The sequence below is a fragment of the Anas platyrhynchos genome, chromosome 3, assembly GCF_047663525.1.
Source record: "Anas platyrhynchos isolate ZD024472 breed Pekin duck chromosome 3, IASCAAS_PekinDuck_T2T, whole genome shotgun sequence".
Classification (NCBI taxonomy): domain Eukaryota; kingdom Metazoa; phylum Chordata; class Aves; order Anseriformes; family Anatidae; genus Anas; species Anas platyrhynchos.
Window position 1 is genome coordinate 5,596,023 of NC_092589.1, and position 21,478 is coordinate 5,617,500.

General features: G+C 39.7%; 1 protein-coding gene across 2 annotated transcripts in view; it reads left to right on the forward strand.

Moving 5' to 3' along the window:
• The window catches only part of LOC106016886 (uncharacterized), a 538,115-nt gene that overhangs the window by 140,616 nt on the left and 376,021 nt on the right, over positions 1-21,478 (forward strand). The window contains exon 1 of one of the 2 annotated variants that reach the window (XM_072035213.1): positions 20,932-21,094. The exons of the other annotated variant lie outside the window; for it this stretch is intronic. The gene's annotated coding sequence lies outside the window, so the exon portion shown is untranslated. Of the gene's footprint in view, positions 1-20,931; positions 21,095-21,478 lie in introns of those variants that run through there. 2 annotated transcript variants of the gene reach the window in all.

Genomic DNA, 21,478 nt, shown 5'->3' on the forward strand with positions numbered 1-21,478 from the left:
AACCTTAGACTTCTAGACTGGGAGTTTTCATTTGCTGAGGTAGCCTAATGCTGTACCTCTAGACCAATAAATATTAACAAAAATGTTTAGAAGCCAAAAAGTGGCATTTTATTTTAGTGCCAGTGTTTCTCTGAATAGCATAGGACTGATAATTAAGTGGTGGAGGGAAAAATATGTATAAATAGTACTCTTTATAGTATGAAAAGGTTATAAATACTTAATTCTCTAGGTGTAAGTTAAAGTATCAGCCTTTTCAGGGTGTTTGTAAGAATATTCTTTTTTTCTTCTTTTCTCTTTCTAGCCACCTACAAAACTTAAAGAAATGACCCTTTTCTATTGTTCATAACATGAAGTATTTTACTTTCATCTTCGTCATTTTACTAAATAGTAATTGTTTGCTAATATAAAACAAACCAAAATCACAGGGGGAAAAAAGAGGTGATTTTGCTGAAAAAGTGTCCCTTTTTGTGAGAAAAATATTCTCTATTAAAAGTATTAAAGGTCCACTAATTATTTTTATAATTATGAAGTTTATTTTAGTTAAGAGGTACTTTCACGTCTTATCGCCTAAGCTGAAGACCACGTGAGCTCCTGCACAGATTCATACAAGAGGCCATTTATAAGAATACCTGATGAATTAAGTAATGCCATTTGTTCAGACCGGAAAAAGATGGAGACAAAGCATTTAGCTGTTGTAACCAGTGATTTGTTTTATCTCCAGTTTGTGACAAATTGCAGTGGTCTTACAGCCTAGGCTGTTTCAAAGATGCAGCACCAATTCAGAGGACATGGGCTGTGATTTTGCAGAACACAAGCAAGAAAGGCAGCGAGTTGCTTGGGGCTGGGACAGTACCCGGCAATGAGCAGCAGCCACCGGTAGCCTGATCCCACTGCTCCTGTTTTTTTGCCCTGGGAGAAGGAGAGTTGTGCACAAGAAGATGCACAACACCTTCGTTTCCCATGTCTGCATTATCATCTTAGCCTGAGCAAGGCACATTGGAAAAGAAAATGCATCTTTTATTGAAGTTTGAGAAGGCTCACTGTAACAGGAGATCATAACGTGACTGCAGTGGGCAGGTTTTGAAGCGATGTGCCAGCTCTGTGGCTGCAGCTCCTGTGGCCGTGCATTGCTTCAGCTCTGCTCTCAAGGTGGGACTTGTGTTCTGCTGACAGAAAGCACACTTTGGCAAGTTCAGAGTGAAAGCACTTCTTGCTTTCTAGAAGGTGTGGAAAGATAGGAAGTACGGCAGAAGCAAGGAGCTGGCATGACCTGAGATGTAGGTGTGCAGGGGGGTCACTGCATCTCTCCTGAGCAAGTGCTACTTGCTAATATCTCTTTCCCTTGAAGCATTTCCTGTCTGATCTAAAAGATGCTGCAGAATTTACTTTTTAATTCACAAGATTTATGTGCCTTACCACTTGTTTTAGGGTAAGGATACGCTAGTATTAAACACACCCTCAAATCAGAAACTTGTATCGGTGTCTAAGAAGACAAACTTTTTTTTTTTTTTTCCTGGTTTGTCATTTTAGCATCTAGAACAGTTTTTACATCTTAAATGCATATTTTGATGCTATATTTTGTTTTTCAAAACTGACATAACCTAAACTATAAAGCACCTACACAGATATTAGGAAGCATATGTAAAACTCTGGGAGAAATTTAACTCTTCCACACAGAACAAGTTTTGTTAGAATATATTCTTTATATGTGACATTTCTCTGCCATAGGACAAGCATAATATTTTGATTTTCCTCAGATGACTACAGTTGAGTCTGCTGAAAGTGATTATCTCACTTTTCTACATAGCATTTGTGAAATATATCGTATTTGATGAAACACGATACGTGGCACAGTATGATGACATGACGTTGTTTGTTTATTACACTGTAATAACAAAGTTTTTTTTTTCTTTAATCTTGAAAGAAACATGAATTTTTGTAGATTTTGGAAATAATTTAGTTATTAGTTAATACGTCTTGTTCACACAGACTCATTTTAGATTACTAAAATATTTTTATGTATGTTTACTTACGTGTGTTTATTGAAGTCAGTAGAACATCCACAAGAAACTTCACAGTGCCTGACCGTGTCCCAGCTTGTTTTCACTGACTACACAGAAGGCCTACTCCTGTTAAGGTACATGATGTGAATGTGCATCTCTGTGGCGATTCATCAAATTAAAGGAAAATAAAGCTTTTCATCATTTATCAGGGACTACAGGGTTATTAGTGTTAAGTCTTGTTCCGTGTCATTGAAGATCATGGAAAATGGTCCAAAACTTCAGGTGTCATATTCATTTCCCAGGCACACAAAGTAGCTATAACTCTATTGAAATTACACATATTCTGTGTAATAGATGTTGATAAGAAGCATTTAGTTGTAGAAGGTAATATCATACACTGGTGACAATACAAGGTAATTTTTTCCTTTTGAGAAGGAAAGTCCTATTTTTGTTTTCTCTACAATGATGCTAGTAACAGCATACGATTAATATACATCAGAATTAGTGCTGATTAACTAAAATGACTTGCATTATTTATTTTTTCTTGCTGAGCATATCTTCAGCATGAACAACTCTTAATCAAAGATGAACATAACATGGAGAAATCAAAGTTGTGAGTTCATTTCACAGTGGAGTTTGAATGGTGATGCGATGACAGATTCAGTGCCCCAATTAATATTTAGGTTTTAAAGCTACAGTTTGTTCAGGAGTACAACTCAGCTGGAGATTTTCAGAATTATCAGTGTTTTCTCATCTTCTCTTTGTTGGGAAATTTTGCAAAGATGAAATGTATTTTTGGAAATTCTGGACTTGAAATAGGAAACCTTTAACATTTACACTTAACAAATAAAACAGCAGGGTTGTACATACTGCCAATATACTGTCCATGCTTTTCTTCTTCCCACCCTCACAATTGCTTCTTGACTTACATTGCGATTGTAAACATAAACCTGTTAAAAGTAAGTGGATGTTGAATCCAGTCCATGTAAATGGCAATGAAAGGTATGTCTGCTATTTTTGTCCAACTGTTTTTACTTACAGTGTGTGTCAAGTCTGTCTCCTGCAGCTCTTAGTAATTGTCTGACACCATGGATCCAAGAAGTCTTCTCCACTACCAGAGAAAAAAAAATTGTATAATCCACAGTTTCCATGGCATTTATGGATGATGGATGGTATCCCTGAACTGTAGATGGTATGTGTGCAGATAGCAAACCTACAGGGAAAGACTATAGAAGCAGGTCTTAAATGTAGTTGGTGTTGCCAATCAGTTGTGGCTGGCTGTGGCATGTTGTAAGAGTGCAAACGTGCCATTGTTTGCTTTTGAATGGGCACAATATTAATGCTTATCACTCCATGCTGACCAAACTCCACAAAGTTTGAGAGGCCTTGAGGAATACATGGCAAATTGGTAGAATGGAATTAGGGCAATGAAATGCTATGAAATCAAGAGCAAAGAATGATGCGATGCTGTGGGTTCAGCATCAGTGAAGGAATATGGTCTTTGCAAGCTGTGGGATTCCACAGCCTATATGGAGACTTGCTGTGGAAAAAGCTTGGAGGTGACAGGATAAAGTTAGAGAGAACTAGGATGGTGGTCTCACGAGTGCACCTCCTAGACAGCCCTGGGTATGAAGAAGCGTGTTAGAGTGCTGCTGCCAACACTGAAGGTCATTTCTAGGTGTCTCGTTGGCAGGATGCTGATGCATGTGTGAAATGAAACCAGCAGCTGTGTAAGGCACAAGGGAACATGTTTTATCAAGTGGCATCAAGACAACATACAGTTCGGAATCGCTTAGGACATTTTCTCTCAATTTTAATCTTCTCTATACCATCTAATTGCTGTTCCAGGCACATCTTGTGCCTGTGACTGGAAAAGGGAAAATCCATGATCCTTGGGAGAGCCACAGGGAAGCCGACCACACTGGTGTTTTTGTGTTGGTGCCAAGCGTGATCTCAGTGAGGACAACTGGCAGAAGATGGCTGGCTATGTCTGTGGCATCACCAGCACTCCCTGCCATGGGCACTGCATCCTCTCCTGATAGGAGGTGAAACTTGCTCCTGGCATCTCTGAGAAGAAGCATGCCAAAATGAAGAAAGAATTTTCTCTCAAGCTTGGTTAGCTTTCATATGAAGGGTGGCCTTCTGCAAGAAAATGTGGCTAGGGAGGAAACACAGTGCTGTTTTCTAAGCAATGCTGCTTTGTGTAAAGTCTAGGTGTGTAGAAATGCGCATCAGATCATGGGAAGTCCTGAAAAGTATGAATTCTCTCTTCTGATCTTTAATAAAATTGGGTTTAATTCTCCCAGAAATAGACACACACAGTCAGCGTCAGTGTACAATCCCAGGGCTGCTGGTTACACTGATGTTAATTTTCACACCAGACTAAGACTTTAGGCCTACATCTTCAGCACTGCCTCTGAAGAGGAGGGAGAAATGGAAATAAGAGAAAACGAGTTCACATTCTAATTCTCTGTAGGAGTAAAAATATTTCATTTTTATTTTTTCTTTAATGCCTATTAAACTTATAAGTATGAATACTTGGATTAAAAATTATATGTAATGACTATTTTAGACAATGTCCTTAGGGTGTCTTTATAACTCTGTGATTGCCTGCTCTCTCAGGAGGCACTGGTACATCTTAAAATGGAAGCTGAGGTTAGTTGGATAGTTGGATAAATGTTGGATAGTTGCTTGATAAATGTTATTAAAGGCATGGAATCCCTGAACTGGAGTATTCATTATTTGATGATATTTCTGTATTAAGTATGGGACTATGGGAAAATGCCCTTCTAAAATAGAGGGTCGAAGATAACAATTGATCTTAAAATACACATTTCATCTAAAGCCTGGTTTATGCATACATGGCAATGCACACAGGAGAAAGACGGGGGCCCAAAGAAAAGCAAGAGGTTTATGGATGAGCTGTGAAGAAGGCGCTGTGTGTTCTCCTAAGCTGGGTTATCTCCAGAACTTGCAGCAACAATCATGTCTGCCCCAGCGTTGGGGCATCTTCCACATGCTGGCTCCCAGCACTTCAGCTACCTGAGAAGTTCCTCATTCCAGTGTCCTGCTGCAAAAAGGGGCAATATGGAGCCCAGAGGTAATGATCTGCTGAAAGAATTTTTTCCAGCTAGGAAGAGAATTAAGTCATTGCCACCTGTTATTAATCAGATAACAAAAAAAGCCTTGGGACAAGTTCAAGGGAAAAAGAAGGCAAGCTCTGCAGCATTTCTATATCCTCCTTGTGACTCCCAGTAGGGTTTTCACTGCAACCTGCTCTGTCCTGAAGGCTGTGTTCAGCTTTACCTTCTATTTTTCATAATTTCCTCAGCATAAGTATTCTTTTGTATAACCTAAATGTAGACTAACAATAACTTTATATATTAAAAAAAAAGGCAAGTAAGATAAACAGGGGGAAAAAAAAAAAAAAAAGAGAGAGACCGGACATTGTTTCCTCTTAATGTTTAGCACTTGAAAAACCAAAGAAAGCTTATTTTGTATGGTGTTGTCTCTGCAGAATCTCTCTTGCTCATAGCTTGGCAGAAACACTAGGATTAATTTTTTTCTTTTACCAGTGAAGACAGTGGGAGTTCTAGTATTGACTTTTTTTGAGAGTCAAATGTAGTCCAAAGCTAGTATTTCAGCACAAGCCTGATTCCAAGCTAAATAGCTCACTGCAATACACTAATGCACGTGTGACTTCTTCAGTTTCCTCAGGTTTTCCTGCACCTAATGATAAAGCTTTGCAGAAAAGCATGTCAATACTGGCAATGGGCAGGCATGAAATGTTGTAGTTATCAGCACAGCATGTAACGCGTCCAACTGCAGGAATATGCCTTGCTTGTGGCAGCTAATGCATGGTGTTACAAGCGCTCGGTCTTCTACTTTGTTTCCTTTTTGTTAATCAGTTTTTAACGAATGAAAGCTCTCTCTTTTTAAAAGGAAAAAAAAAAAGGTTTCCTTAAGCCTGTCTTCACATACATGTGTATATACATTTATTTACATAGGCAAGTGTGTATGCACACATGTATGTGTTTGTGCAACAAGACATGCAGATCCTTTCTGTTTTGTTCTGTCTGCGTTTCTTGGCATGAGTTTTTCTCTCTGAACCACCAGCAAGTTGGATGGATCAGGGAACATTTTTGGTGCAACGTGATCGTGGCTGTGTGTTGTGAAAAGAAACCCGAACCTAGGTTGCTCTGCTAATGCGTATATAGTTAAATGTAACTTCAGTGGGGGTGGTGTATGCCCAACACCTTGGAAATCAGGTCACTGTTTAAGGGTTTAAATATGAATAAGGTGCCTGAAGTCGAAGATTTTGGCTTTATTGAATTGCCTCAGGTCACAGAGCAAATCAGTGGCAGAGTCAGCATTAGCACCCAAGTCTTTTCACAGTCAGGCACAGTTTACTAGGCTGTAGCCAACCCATAAATATGTCTGTGTATGCCTCAATGTACATAATTAATTCAGTCCGTAGTGTCTTAGCGCTTACTTTTCCCATACTGTGTCATGGCTGAAGGCAACGCTGCATTCTCATTACAGCCTCTGCAGCCCTGCTGCTTGCTTCAGTCAGGTCACAACATCATAGCTGAGAGCCAAATTTCATCCAATGTGCTCTTACCGAGCAGCGGCTGCCATTTTCTGCTGCTTTTTCCTACATCTGTGAAGTATTCAACTTTCTAAAGAAATTGAGCTATTTATGTTAAAAAAGAGTTTTGGCACCAGAGTAAAAGGTAACAAGTGAAGTGCATTACGCTGTACGCCTCTCAAGTAACAGAAACCACAGTGTTCATTTCATGGGGAAGTGTTTGTTTAACTACTGGAGGTTATCCCAGTGGCAAGTTCATCCTTATTTGATAATAATGAAACATAAGTTTGATGTGTTTGCTTGAGTAAGATTGCCATCTGGTAAATAATATGTTTTGTGAGTGTTTATAACAATCATGGTTTAAGCCAGAATTGACTTATCATGATTGCTGCAAATAACACTGAGTGTCCTGACTTAGCTTCATTTTTTTTTTCTCTTTGTTGAATGGAGAAAATGTATTTTGAGAGCTTCTTGTATTTTTTAAAGTATTTTGCGCAGTGTAAATCTTGCATTTTCACAAGCAATGATTATAGCTGATTACTGTCTGTACTGTAGCTCTAAAGAAGAAAAAGATTGTTTATATAATTGCAAGTATTGCTATTTAGGTTTTGCTTTTAGGTTGACTGTAGATTTTTCCTTTTGATTTTTTGGACTAGAAAGGCTTCGAATTTTGTTTTGGGATTTTTTTCTAAACATTTCAGATCCGATGAAGGAAAAAAGTTCAGTACTTTTCTGTCTTGGGAAAGAGCAGTTCCATGGTGCGTGCCAGCTCTGTGTCATTCCCAAACTGCCCAAGAATGTCATCTTCATTTCTTATATGTGATATAATCTGGAGGGGAAAAAAAGTTTATGCAATTCCGCAACTTTTTTAGAGGCTCGGGTTATTTCCTTGGCTTCAACATCGTATGAATAGAAGATACCAGATTGACTTGAAAAAAGGACATAAGTCCTGTCATTTGCTAGATCAAGGAGATATACTTACCAATAGTACCGACTTTCGCACACTGTCTAATGGTTGGATTCAGTGCAGAAAGGGGTGGTAAAAGATTGGCTCTTTCTGTTCATTCTCTCTTTCAGACTGTTTTCCAGCTACTGCCAACTACAGTGTTGTAAGATTTTGTACAGTTTTTATTTTTGCAATGTGGACATCTGTCCAGTGGGAACAGAAGTGAGAATTTCAGAGTTTAATGGAAACCTGATAACTCAGTTATGAAAATGCTAATTAAGGCATATTTAAATGAGGCCTTTACAAATGATAGTTTTTATGACTAAAATCCCTTCCCACTTATCATCTGCTCAAATGACTGATGTAAAAAATTAACTGTTAAATTTGAAACAAGACTATAGGACTAAGCAACTGTACACCTATTTCAGTGTCACTGTGATTTCTTTACGTTTATAAGTGGTATATTTTATGCCTCGAAAACCTGATATTAAGTAAAATGATGTGTTTCAAGGTTCAATTTCTATGTTCACTGCTGTTCATTACCTCTCAGGCACTTAAGACTTTCAGATATACAAACTTCCAGCACTTTTTTCGTATGGAGTGTTTGTGGTACTGGGAATTGTATCTTTAAATGCTGTGGATCCAGGAGTGTGGGGGAGAGCCACTGCAGGAAAAAAAAAAGAAAAAAGAAAAAAGAAAAAAGAAAAAAAAAAAGGAGTTCATTTAAGCAGAAGCTGTTGGATCCTTGTGGATGAATAAATACAAGCGCTTTTATACGTCTTCTCCACAGTGAGGCTAACAACCCACTAGAGCAGTGTGATTTTCTGAATTAGGCTCCGTTTCACACTCCCCTTTCTGCCTGTCAAAGAGGTGTCAGCTTCCAATAGAGCCTGGTTGCTACAGAAGTAACTCGAGTTGTGAGTCCTCACACAGGTTCATATGGAGGGATTTGAAGCACGCTCCACAGTTTAGGGCATTGGCTGATTCCTTCTGCGTGAAAAACACGCTGAAATTATTGAGCCCACCTCCTGGTTTAGTCTGGAAGAGATGCCTGTATCTGCCAGCGGTACCAAAGGAGGACAAACCTCTGTCTCTCTGTCTCTCTCCTCTTTTACCTGATGGTTATGGAAAAAAAAAATAAAAATCCACTGGTTAGCACAATGGATTTACTACTAGATGCATTTTCTAAATGCATTTTTAAAGCTGTTAATTGTGTATTTGCCTCTGTATCAAGTAATTCCCCGGAATAAATGGGACACAACAGCGTACAGAATATGCTCTGTAAATTTGCAAGCAGCCCTCTTTGCTCTATGCTTGTGTAGAAAAGTGAAACCAACCAACCCAACCAACCACTGCTGTCTGCACTGAATATGCATTCTGTTCAGAACACACTAAAACGAAGGTGAGCCCCAGGGCTTGGGGAATCTTTTTATTTCTCATCCAACTCATTCCACTTGCTGAGACCAAAAAAACTCACTGTGCTGCAGCATTATCTGCATGTGATAATTTTGATACAACTTTGACAACGTTCTGATACACAGTCATTATATTGAATTTCAGTGCTTTAATTAAAATGATGAATCCATACTGGCATGGCAGATGCAATATAGAAGACAAAGGTGCAATGAGAGTCAAAGGAAGGTGAAACTAGATAAACTCAAGCTAGAAATAAACAGCAAGTTTTAAAGAGAATTCCTAAAGCAGTTTACCAGTGAATGAATCATTTTCATTCACTGGAATGAATTAAGAAGAAATAGCTTTCTAAAGTGTCTGCTATGCCTCCAGTAAAGACAATGGGCTCAAAATAGTGAGGTTTTGTGGACAATGACATACAGATGTTATAGACAGGCTGATGCTGCTTCTGCTCTTACAAATTCCTGAATGTTCAGCAATGTGCAGTTCATGTGCACACACAGCCTTTGGTATAGAGGGATGCACCCAAGACCAAAAACCAGCATTAAAGTCTCTAAGGAACGTTTTCAGACCTTTTCACAGAGTTCCTCTTCAACAAGAAGCAGAAGTGTACGCTGTGTGAATACATATGCAGAGGATATACAACCCTCATGTTTGTTTGTTTGACACTTCAGTGCAGTAGCAGTACTAAACCATGATCATTGTTAGTAATTAATGGGATTAGACATTTAAGTCATTGTTGTCACTGGTTTGGAAAACCAACACTTTATTTTTTAATCTCTTTTTAATGTCAGAAGTGGGATTTTTATATTACCCTAAACCAAAATGTATGACTGGATTAAATAAGTAAAAGGCATTAGCAAACAGCAATTAGTTCGTGTATTGTTGTTGGTAACAGCGGGGCGGTCTGTGGTGAGCACGTGTATAGATTCTACCCATTAACAGGCATGGAAAACCCAGCTTGTACAAGTCCTCAGTCTCTCATACAGAACTGTTAGTGTTCTCAAACTAGAGCTGTGTGGAGTAAATGCTCTTGTTGCAGTGAACTTGTTCTATTTTAACCCAAAGTGCATTAGTTTTCAGTTCATCTCAAAACCATGTATTTATGCGTGGAGTCAGAGCAGAGCGTGCCGTGAATCTGCTCTCGCTGTAGCCCCTATCACTGTTCTTCTAACTTGCACCAAGACCAGAAGACTAATGCTCAGAAAGGCTGAAGTTGAAAGAGTAACCACAGAGATCCGGAGAGGAGTGCTCAGAGGGTTGGAAAATTGTGGCTGGTGATCAAGAGGATTTTGATTAAAAAGCACTTTGTGTACCATCTTCCATACACTGATAAATGTTCAGCAGTAAAAGCTCTCCAGGAATGAATTCCCTCTAATAATGTTTGTTTATTTTTACCTTATTCTAAGAGCAAACCTCAATTACACATCTGCCAAAGGGAGGGAGAGCATTTAGTCCACTTGTTAGTGGCTTTAGGATTTGATGAAGGGCTTTAAAGGGAACTTGAAAGCTAAGTTGCTCTTGACATTTTGGTTTTCTCTGGACTTAGACACATCTGTATTTTTTGAAAGGCTTGGCAATAGGAGACACTTTTTTTTTTTTTTAATTTTATCTTCCAATATCTGGTGAGTTTCTTAGGGTGTTTTGAAGAACCTTTAATGCACAACTGACAGCTGCAGAATGCAAGTAGGGCTGTTTAGCATACTAAATGAGAGATCGTTTTACCAGACAAAGCCTCTGAAGATTATCGAATCTTTAGAAAACCATTGATTGTTTCATATTTTGCCTTCCGTCAACATGCATGGGAACATCTCACATCCCCCACCCGTGTCCCTGCAGAACGGGCTCTGTGAATTCAGACAGGGCAGGTGTGTTTCCGTCCTACACGATGCGATTGCTGACTGGCATGGACCAGTCAGAGGGGTGCTGTGGTTGCAGGCTGTGATTTTTCAAAAGCTCTTTGCTAACTACCACTCCTACAGCTGAGATTTGTTGAGTGGTAAAATGGCCCAGCTCAAGGTGACATTGATGAGAACTCTGGTGGCATTTCAGCTTTTGATTTTGCTTATCCACCAGGCCTGAGTAGACCTGGTCTATCTAAGCAGGTATCTCCTGCTCTCCTGGAGAGCAGCCCGTCGTTCAAGAAAAGACTGGCTGGATCTCTCCAGCTCATGCCAGACTTACTTCTTGGAAATCAGCGCAGCACGTGAAATCAGCTGACATCTCTGAGCACCCTGTCCTAGAAAACCCTAGCAAATAGCTTCTTTCCTTCTTGTCCTGGTGGTGGCTCTTCCATGCCTGACACTTGCTTTATTTCAGGAAGCTGCTGTATTAGAGCAAGGTCTGTATTGAAGCACAAGTGGCATGTAAATTTGATATGCACAAATTTGGCTTCCCATCAACACCTGGCTTAACAGCTGGAGTTGGATTTCGTGGGTGTGCAGTCACTAGCGTGGCATCACTGCAGTCTGGCCTGGCTGATCCAGCCGCAGTCAGGCCGCACGTTCCAGGCTCCTGCCGATTCAAATACTCAAGAAGTCAGCTACTGATGAGCAAAGTGATGGCTCACGTACCTCTGCGACCTGTGCCACTTCTGTGTTACCTGGGATTGCTGCGTGCTCCTTTGTGGCCACTGCATGCAAACCCTGGTGGAGAAAAAGGTGCCGCAGCTACTTAGCGGTTCCTTTTGTCTCTCAATAAATGTTGTCTACTTAGTAAACTTGATTACTTCTCATGCTTTTACATAAGGAACTAGTAAAAATTCTGTCAACACTGTCTGTTTAAAGAGAAATGTCACACTGTAACCTTTTGAATACTGAGAAATTTCATGTAAAGCAAGAACATCTTGACAGGGCATAACTGCACATTCATTCAAAATAAAATGATCATTTATTAAGAAAACAATGTCTGCTGGTGGTAACCCTGTTCTGATTTTCTAAATTAGCTCTTCTCCAAAACAGGCTCATTATCGAGGAAATGACTGCTGCTAGTAGAGTATCTAAAGAAAATAGGCACGAGTGGTAGCAAGAAGATTATTATTATGGCAGCTCCCAGTAGTGCTGCTACCAGTAAGGTTCGGTCAGGATTTGCATGGGAAGACTCCTCTTTTCTGATCTTTTTTTTTTTTTTTACTTTAATTTTACACAATGATAAAAACCGGGGGCTATTTAGGAAACTTGCATACGAGGTCTGTGGCTAGCAGTGTGTTTGCTTCGAGCAGCTCTTGAAAAATAACTTGATACCACAAAAGGAGATGCTCCTTGATTTCCGTGGTCATGTTAAGGCTCGGATTTTGAATGGTCTATTTTTCTTTTGTCAAACAGAAGGTGCTCAGAGTACACTAGATCTACTGATTTTGTAGTTCTCATCTGTGTCTCATCTCTGGCTGTCTTACTTATCCTCCTCACACGAGCTGGGATTCTGTTTGTGTAGGTGGTGTAGCAGTGGCATAGGCAGGTCGGTAAAGTTGTGTGACGCTGCTGCTGTCAGCCAGAGCTTCCTGACATCAGGATTTCACTCTGCTGAGGAAGGTCAGTGTTTATTAATACAATTCTGAGTGACCAAAGTTTTCAAACTCACAAGCAGCTCATAAAGCAAGCAAAATAATAGCTCTAAAATAGTCTCATTGCTTATTTATGTATGCAGTTCAGCTGGAGTTAGTTACATTGTTTCTTGCTAATTAAAATATTTACTGTATTTGGTAAAAGCAGTGAAATGTTAGCTGTATTCTTAGAAACTGAGAGAGACGTCTTGAGAGTCCGGAGTTGCAATGCAGGGAGATCAGCAAAATGTGCAGCCACGAGCTGGTTGTATTTGCAGAAATGATGTTTGGGAGTGGGAAGTGTTTGCTGTTTGTTGGCTGATGTAAAAGAATTTGGAGGCCGCGGTGCAATACCCACTTGTTGGATGTCCATTTTGTCTGGGGAAAAGAGTCTTTGCAATTGATATTCTAATTAAAGTTTTTGTAAAAGAGACGAGGGATTGAATGGATCCGAAAACTGGCCTACCCGTACAGCTACAAAAGGGACCCCTCCAGGGACGAAGAGCCTTGCCAAGTGGAATGGGGGAACTGCGGTCAGTGTGCCTGGTGCAGGGCCATGTCTTCATGCAATCTGAATTCGTGATGGGTCACTGTCCGAGCCTCCTGCTGTATTTAGCTGAAAACCTCTATTTCCAGACAGTACCCCGGTACGTGAATGCACTTAAAGTAAAGCATCCTGTGCCAAGTATTTCCCGACCGTGCTCAGGAGCAACGCGCCGAACCACACACACGTGGGTTCTCATGGCGAAGGGGAATTTTGTCGTTGTATTAATTGTAAGCAGAGGCTCCTGTTGTACAGAGCTCCGGGTGGCATTTGGGTCGCTCTTGCTATTCAACACTGTAGAGCGATACGAGTACCAGCAAAATGCAAGTTTGTATTTTGTCTAATTATGACCTCCGTAAGTTAATTTTTATGCATCAAAGCCATTTGGCATTTGTCAAAACAAACTCAGGTCCCTAGGAGAGATTTTATGACAAAACCCACCACCGATCTGACAGCTTGCTCTCTGGGGAAGAGGTAGTGTGGCTGGCATTAAAGCCTTCATGCTTCCAAAGTTCTTCCTCACTCCTAGTCCCAAAGCAGGGCGCCAGGGCCTGGGCGAAGCGGCTGCTCCGTGGCAGCTGGGAGCGCGCCCGCGTGCGGGGGAATTGCAACTGTTGATCCGCGGGTTGCTGCACTGCCGATGACAGCGTCGCAGATTAATTCTGAAATTAACAGAGGGGCCGTGAAGAAGTCCCACCGGTCCTCGGAAAGGAAGAGGGCAGCGTGGAAGTTACCAAAGAAGAGGAGGAAGAACTGCTCCCTGCGCCCTACCCGGCAGCTGGGTGTGTGTGCCTCAAGCGCAGGGGGCTCTGCCCTCCATGTGCTGCCAAAGGAGGTGGTCGAGGGTTGGGGTGGGGACACTGTGGGTCCTCTGCTGCCCGTGGAAGCGATTTATTGCACCTACCCCATGTCCTAGATGAGGAATTAGCAGGCTGGTATTTCACCTCCGTTCGTAAAGTAACCTGTTATTTTGCAAAATGAAATAGTTTCTCATGTAGTGTCTGTCTCTAGCCTTTGTCAGATGTTATTCAGCCCAGAGTACTTCCAAATACTCGATATTATTTCAGCGACGTGTGTGGAATGCTGTGTACTTAAAGCCGGAGGTATCATTCACTGGTTTGTAGTAGCCATTAACATATGCTTTTCCCATGGTTTGTGTACTTATTCTAAGCATGTGCCTTTTACAATGCAGAACACAAGAGACTTGTTTTGTAAGATTAATGAAGGTCACCAAAATTCTCAAAAGTATTCTGATAATTAAGGCTTTGTTTATCAAAAACAAGTTATATTAAGAGCAAAAAGATTCATGGTAATTATTCATAATCTTAACAATTCAAGTGTAGCCACCTCATTTGTGCATTTAATTCTTCTTGTTAATGTTTTGCATAAATCTGCATAATTACTTGAGTTGCCTGTTGTAATTTTGACAGCTACTCAGTTCATGTGCACTAAAGTATATCAAAAGCTTGATGTGCTGAATATTTATAATTTTACGTATGTTCTTGGGATAATATTTTTTCAACAATATTTTTAGTTTTTGTAAAATTGACATGGTATACTTGGAAAGATTGCCAAACATAGATCTCCATATTAGCACATGATGGAACTAGAGCAACGCTTAAAGGTATAGTGCCGGTTTTTGGAAGTATTTTACAAAAAATACATATGAGTTGTGCACTTTGAATGTTTTAATAATTTTCTGCTAGGTGTGTTACACTTCATTAATGTGAACATTTCTGGAAAAAAAAAAAAGTTTTTTGCTATGTTCATTGCATGTGTAAGTGTAACGTGGTGCCTAGATTTTATTCCTAGTCACATCTGAAAGAATAATAGTGAAAATAGAAGCACAACGCCAGTGCTGAATAGCATTAGCATGAGGAGCTTGCCTTGCTGTGACACACACGGCATCGCTGCATGGCTCCCAGAGGGCTCGCGCAGCCCTGGGAACTGTCTGCCTGCAATTTAGCAAAACAAAACAGCATCAACAACCAGCAAACCTAACTTTTGGCTTCCTGAGTGCTCCCGCACGTTAAAATTTGCTGGGTGATAGAATGAGAGTCACATTCTTCAGAGAAACGTAAGGCATATCACAGGAATAATAGTGGAGATCAATCAGGCTGTGTCATCCTTCCACCACATTTTGGGGAGGGAAGGAATTTGCAGAGTGAAAAGGTGCTAATGACCTCTTCCACACATAGAATAAATACACGACTTCGTGAGGACAGCAAATACTGAGGTTATTTATAAATTTCATCGTGCTTGTGAATTATAAAAGCAGTTGCTAACTAATTACAGCAGTAAGTTTTCAGTGCATCTGATGACTGTCTGGCACGGCGCGGTGTGAATCTTCAGTCAGCTGAAATCACACAAATTATTCAGTCTTTTTACAAATGTTGACAAAATGCTCGCTTGAAAATCTAGTTAGGATCCTTTAAAAATACTTTCCCAAGACAGTTTATTTCTGAAAGGCTGTGTTGTGCATACTGAAATTATCAACAGTTTTGCACTTAGGAATAATATTCAAGTGCATGTGCTCTGGTGTAGAAGCGTGTATTTGCTGTTTGGGTATGTTGTGACCTTACTAAAACAGTACTGCATCTTTTAAACCTAAGTATTCTTGTGTTTATTAGCTCTTTAATGTGATATTTCGTATTTTAATCTGAAAACAGCTTTCCTTAAGACAGACAAGAGGAGGGGGAATCCTACTTTAGACATCATAGCATTGTTTTCTAGGAAAGAAATTTACTCTCAATGAAATGCTGTTGTCCAACAGGAGAAGAAAATGAATGTAGTCAAGTGGAATCGAAAAGCAGAAGCAAAAGTCTGATTCCAGTGCTCTGCTTGTAGATTCCTGTGCTGTCACAAAGATACTGTAGATTAATTTTGAATGCTTAAAACATTAGAAAAACTGAAAAAGTCTTCAGTCACAGATCCACTTCAGGGGTTTAACACCATGGGAAGAGGGAAGAAGGCTGAAACCATTTCTGTTTTGCTCAGAAGATATTTGAGGTTGATTTAATAGTAAAAGGACAAAAAGTGCAGTTGTCATGCACTGCTATCTTTCACTTTAATGAGCCCTCAAATGTAAGTGAAAAATTAAAAGGTTGTTATATTTAGAAATAGCTGGAGTCATAGACTGGATGTGTGCTGCACACAGTGGGGAATGAGCATAAAAAATGAGGGGGGAAAACCCATCTACTTTGCAGCCATATTCATTAATTAAAAGAAGTTTGTTAAACTAAATTTGAAGAAAAAAATAATAAAAAAAAATCAACAGCAACAACAAAAAACCCACCCTTCTTTAATTGTGTTTACCCAAAAGCCTTTTCTTCCTAATTTAAATAGCATAAACATCTGGACTAAAGCAATATTAGAATCATGGCAGTAGTCAAGCAAATCTTGTGGAAAATAATGAAATTAGATCCCTGGTGTTGTGACAGAGTAAGGGCAGGATACATCAGTTCGATGTTAATAAAATTTCCATGAATGACTGAATACAATTAAGAAATTGTCAGTTGCGGCAATGAACTTTTGTAGCTCATAGATGTTTGCATCATTTGATTATGCTGGCAATTTAAAATTGTTTGTTAGTGTCTGTGTTGGGATATTAATTATGACCTTTATTACAGCCCACAATTAAACTAGTCATATAGCAACAAGCAGCCTGTGTTGTGATAGTAAAGGATCTGAACTGTTTGGAATAGGGTCTTGCTATGTTCAGACCATTCACTGATCATCCAAATTGGAAATTATTTGAAATGATCCAGTACTTTAAAAAACAATTCAACTGGGTTGAGTAATCTCTTCAATAAAGAAATTTTGGTTTAATAGTGTTTTAACAGTTTTAATTGCTAACAACATCTGTAAAACTGTTTTAAAAAGGGGAGAGAGAAAGCATTTTTAACTGTGACTCCAAGATAAGCTTTCTCCTGTTTCAGGAAGAGAAAACAATTATTCATTGGTTAATTAGCTGTAAACAACTTTTTAAAGACACATCCATTATATATGTAATTATTTGAAAAAAGCTTTAATGTTATTTGTGCTAATGCATAATTATTAGTGCTTGCTAAAAGGATTAGCAGTATTTAGATGACCACTATTGTTGGGAAATATCACAGCGGAGAGAGGAGATTAGCATCAGGAAGGCATGTGCAGCGATGAATCAAGTGCCTGCTTGCACCCCTTTAGCAGTGACAATGAACAAATCACACGTGCAGAAACAAAGCGTTCCGAACTGAAACCACACACTTTCTCGTCTTTAATATTTTCTTCATGTATCACAGAAATATATCATCGCCAGAGTATTTCTGTACCCAGTGGAATACATAGTTCCTGTGATTTTTTTCTTAAACTCCCATGGCATTTTTGTCAGTTTTTTTTAGAAGTGCGTAGTACCTTTATTACTGCAGAGCGGAGTGGCAACTTTACAATGCCCTCAGTACATCCATTTAGTAACTATTATGCATAATTTACTAAGAAGATGTTAAGTCATACTGAAATCTATTTAGGCTTCTGTAATGTGTTGACTGGAGCGCTGTTTACAGTCATTAGCATATGAATGAAAGGGATAATATTTTAAACATTTAAATATTTTTAATATAGGTCAAAGGAAACTGTTCCAGTAGTCCTAACACGTTGCAGATTACTAACAAGACATCATGGAAACATGCCTGAAATGTGTGTTGCTTCATGTATGTGTTTATCAAAAAAAGGTCTGAGGGAAAATGCTAAATTTGCTCAGGAAGAGGCACTTCAGGGCCCCATCAGTAAGAACTTCAGCATCTGAGTGACCCGATTCCAACACCAGTTGTGTTTAAATTGCTACCTTGGCCATAGCTAACAAAGTCATTCACGTTAAACAGAGACTGATCTTTAATGTGCCAAGTCCCTGAGTTTTTGCGGAGTTTTTCAGAGCTGTTTGTGTAAGTGGCTGGCCAGTGAAGCGTGATAAATGGCATAACAGGAGCACGACGGGTCCCCCTGCAATGTCCACGAGTGTGCCTTCGCCCTGACCTGGAGGATCAACCTGAGCAGTGGGAGAATTGTTCAGCCTCCACGAATTTGGCTGCTTTTCAGATGCTGCCAGTAGTGATGCTAATTGCTGGCATTTGTGGTGGTCGGTTTTGCGATGCAGCCACCTGTACCGTGTCAGGATTTCTGATCTTTTGAACAAGAAAGCACCTCTAAATTTTCTTTTATGAAACTGGGAGGATCGGTGTTTGACAGCTCGGAAGGAATACCATGGGTGATTTTAGCATTTCAGTTCATTGGATATTTTTAATTCTCTGAAGTATATTAAGGAGAAATTGTGCACTTTAATTTGTCACATTTCTTTAAAGCGATTGTTATGTAGAAGTATATGAGGGATGGATTTTTTTTTATATAACAGTTTTACTTGTCAAAGAAATCATTGTAGTTTAAGGGATTTGTGTATTTAAGCATAGATGATTATTTAGAAGGCTTGGTTGCTGCAAATCGGAAGCCTTGTAGCTCAATTTGCTAATTTATTTTGTGATCTGTAACTAAACTGAGTAAAAATGCAAATAGCACCAGCCCTTTACATTTTATCGCTGGATCAGTTTACTGATGGGAGGATCAGAGTCACTAAACAGTTCAACGCCTGTGATTTCTAAGTAGTTAGACTCTAAAAGCATGTACAGTGAAGGCTGCAGGAAAGCTCACGTGAACAGAGGCTTTAATGGAATTCAGCATTTATTTGTTTCAGACTTGGAATGCAGAAGCCAGACTTTATTGTCCATTGTGAGGATGATATTTTGTCTCCCATCACATGTGGCAATGAGCCATCATCTCATGTTGCAGCATGCTCGTGTGCTAGGGGAAACAACTGGTAAAGCTAGAAAGAAATGCTGCAAGCCTACAGGGGTGTTAGCACTTCCTTTGGATTACACCTCTTTTTAGTTTCCACCAAATACTGTATTCTGAGAGCACTGATAAAATTGTGATCTGTCATTTTTATTTTTAGTTGATGTTCCCTCATGTATTTAATTTGTTTGTTTTGTTTGTTTGTTTAGAAGTATCATAGCTGTACAATGCTATTTAATTGCGAGCCGATCTTACCATTGAAGTCAGCACCATGTTGGAGTAGGGCATGATCCTTCTGGTGATGCTGGAGGAAGCTGAGCTCCTCTCTCCTGAAGGAACAGGTCTGCTCTTACCTATTTTTGCAGATCCAGCAGAGGGAGCAGAAGTCCACCAATGGGGTTTCTTTGGACTAAACATTTGGGGTGGCAGATGGGTTGGCAAAAATTGCTTGTGGAGGTGGGGAACTGCATGAATCATTCCCCCCCATATTCTAAGAAAATTGTTCAATTAAAACACTAAGATCGCTCTGTAATTCAGTAATTTTTCATGTCCTGGAATTTCATTTTTTCTTTAAATTCTCCATGAGTTGGTACTACGTGATAACAGTTGATAAAACTATTCACAGCGCTGACACAAGTGTAGTGATCCCAATTAGCCATCAGGTAGCATTTTCAGTAAGGAATTATTTCCAGCCATGTCCTTGCACATCAGCTCCCCACAAAGCCTTTTTCTACATTTGTGAACACACATCGGAAGAGGTGGCTGCAAGTGTTTGTGAGTGTACCACACACAAACATCAGCTTTTATTTTGTCTCTGTCATACTGCTTTGTGCAACTGGTTTTGTAGTCATTCAGTCGATCTTCACCAGAACATAATGTAAGGGGGGCAAATTTTTATTGAGACTATAAGATATTGCCTCCTTTAATTTTTTATTTTTATTTTTAGATTAGCTGTATTGTATCCAATCAATACAAATCTGTTATTAGTTATTGTTACTTCTATGGTAACAGGTAACGTTATGCCAGCAACTGGTGCCCTGAGTGCATGTGAATGCATGATGTGAAATCCTTCAGAATGTCCTGATTTCAGTGTAAGCTGTGCAGAATCATGTCTGGCTGGGCAGAATCACAGCCTCAAAAAAGCTTGTCCCAAGATAACTAGGAAACAAGCAAAAAGTCTTCTCAGCTGCACTGCTGCGGTGTGAGGATTCACCAGAACCCCAAACCAGCCAGAGTGTATTTGCTGGTTTGGATTCTGTCCTGTGTTTGCTCTTTCACTTTGTCTTGAATCGCACTGAGGTACTGGCTTGTTGTTTCTGTTGGGAATTCAGGCTCAGTTACAGATGAGTTGATATCCAAAAAAGTCACTCATGTTTCTCAAGAAAGGTCAGCCCAAAGTTCAGGGTCATCAGACAAGAAATACGTACACAAACACAATACCACAATCTGAGACTCTCGTGTTAGCTGTATGCATGGCCTTATGTATGCCCACATGCATGGAACTCGAGTTATCAGATGGTAAATCTACACAAACGACTTCCTGATCTGCTCACCAAGGCTGCTGTATGTGAATACTTTCAGGATATCTATTTTTTAGAGAAGCAGCATGATGACTTTGAATCTCACAAACTAAAACTCAGAAAACTCGTGAATCTCATGGACTAAAACTTTTACGAATGTTAAATGAAACTATATTTAGGGTTCTTTACTTTTTGTTGGCCAGACCTAAAGAATGTGTATCAAACATGCTTTCATTTTTTCCTCTGGAACTATGAGGGCTGGAAATTCACTTCTTACGTGACAACAAACAAATAAAAACCCAACACCACCAAACTTTACCAAAACTAACTATTTTTAGAAGATGATTATCCTTACTTGGCTACCTTTTGTTCACAAGCAGATGTAGGACCTTATGTCTGGGCATAAACCTGGCTCCTTATACAGGGATGTCTAGAAATACCTTATTTCCTGCCTCACAGCAGAAAGCATTTTCTGAAGATACTTGAGCTTGCTGATCCTATGAGCTAAAAACCTTCCTATGGGCCAAAACTGTATCTACCTCCCTCTCCATGGTACCCCCATCCAGTTGTCTTAACAAGAAAATCCTGGGCATTGTTAGCTCCTGCCCTCACGTCCCAGCTTCGTGCTGCTTGAACCCTTCCTTGAGTGGTCTCCCACAGGGTGGCAGGTGTAAGATTCATACTCAGATCCAGGAGAAACCGTGTCTGGGTTTTTGGTATGTACCAAAGTCTGGATGTTCACTGCTAGTAGACTTTGCAAAACGGCTGGATTGGCAGGAAATTGATTTCATTTGAGGTGCTGATGAACTAGAGTTTAGTCTCACTTGAGACTATACAAACTTTGTAGAAAGGGGATGCTTGTAGGAAGGTTATGGAAACGTGAGGCTTTCTGTATGTGGTTTGTTTTACTGCCTAGCTAAAGGGGGAGGTTGAGGCAAGGGCTGTAGGTGCTGCTAGAAGGGTGGACGGGTGAATGTTACAACATGAGGTTTCATAACATGGTCTTCTCTTACTCAGTATTGGTGACATTTTGCTGATTAAAGGAACAGAGACAGTCTCATCATAAACGCAAACTAAAATAGAACAAAAAACTCCCAGTC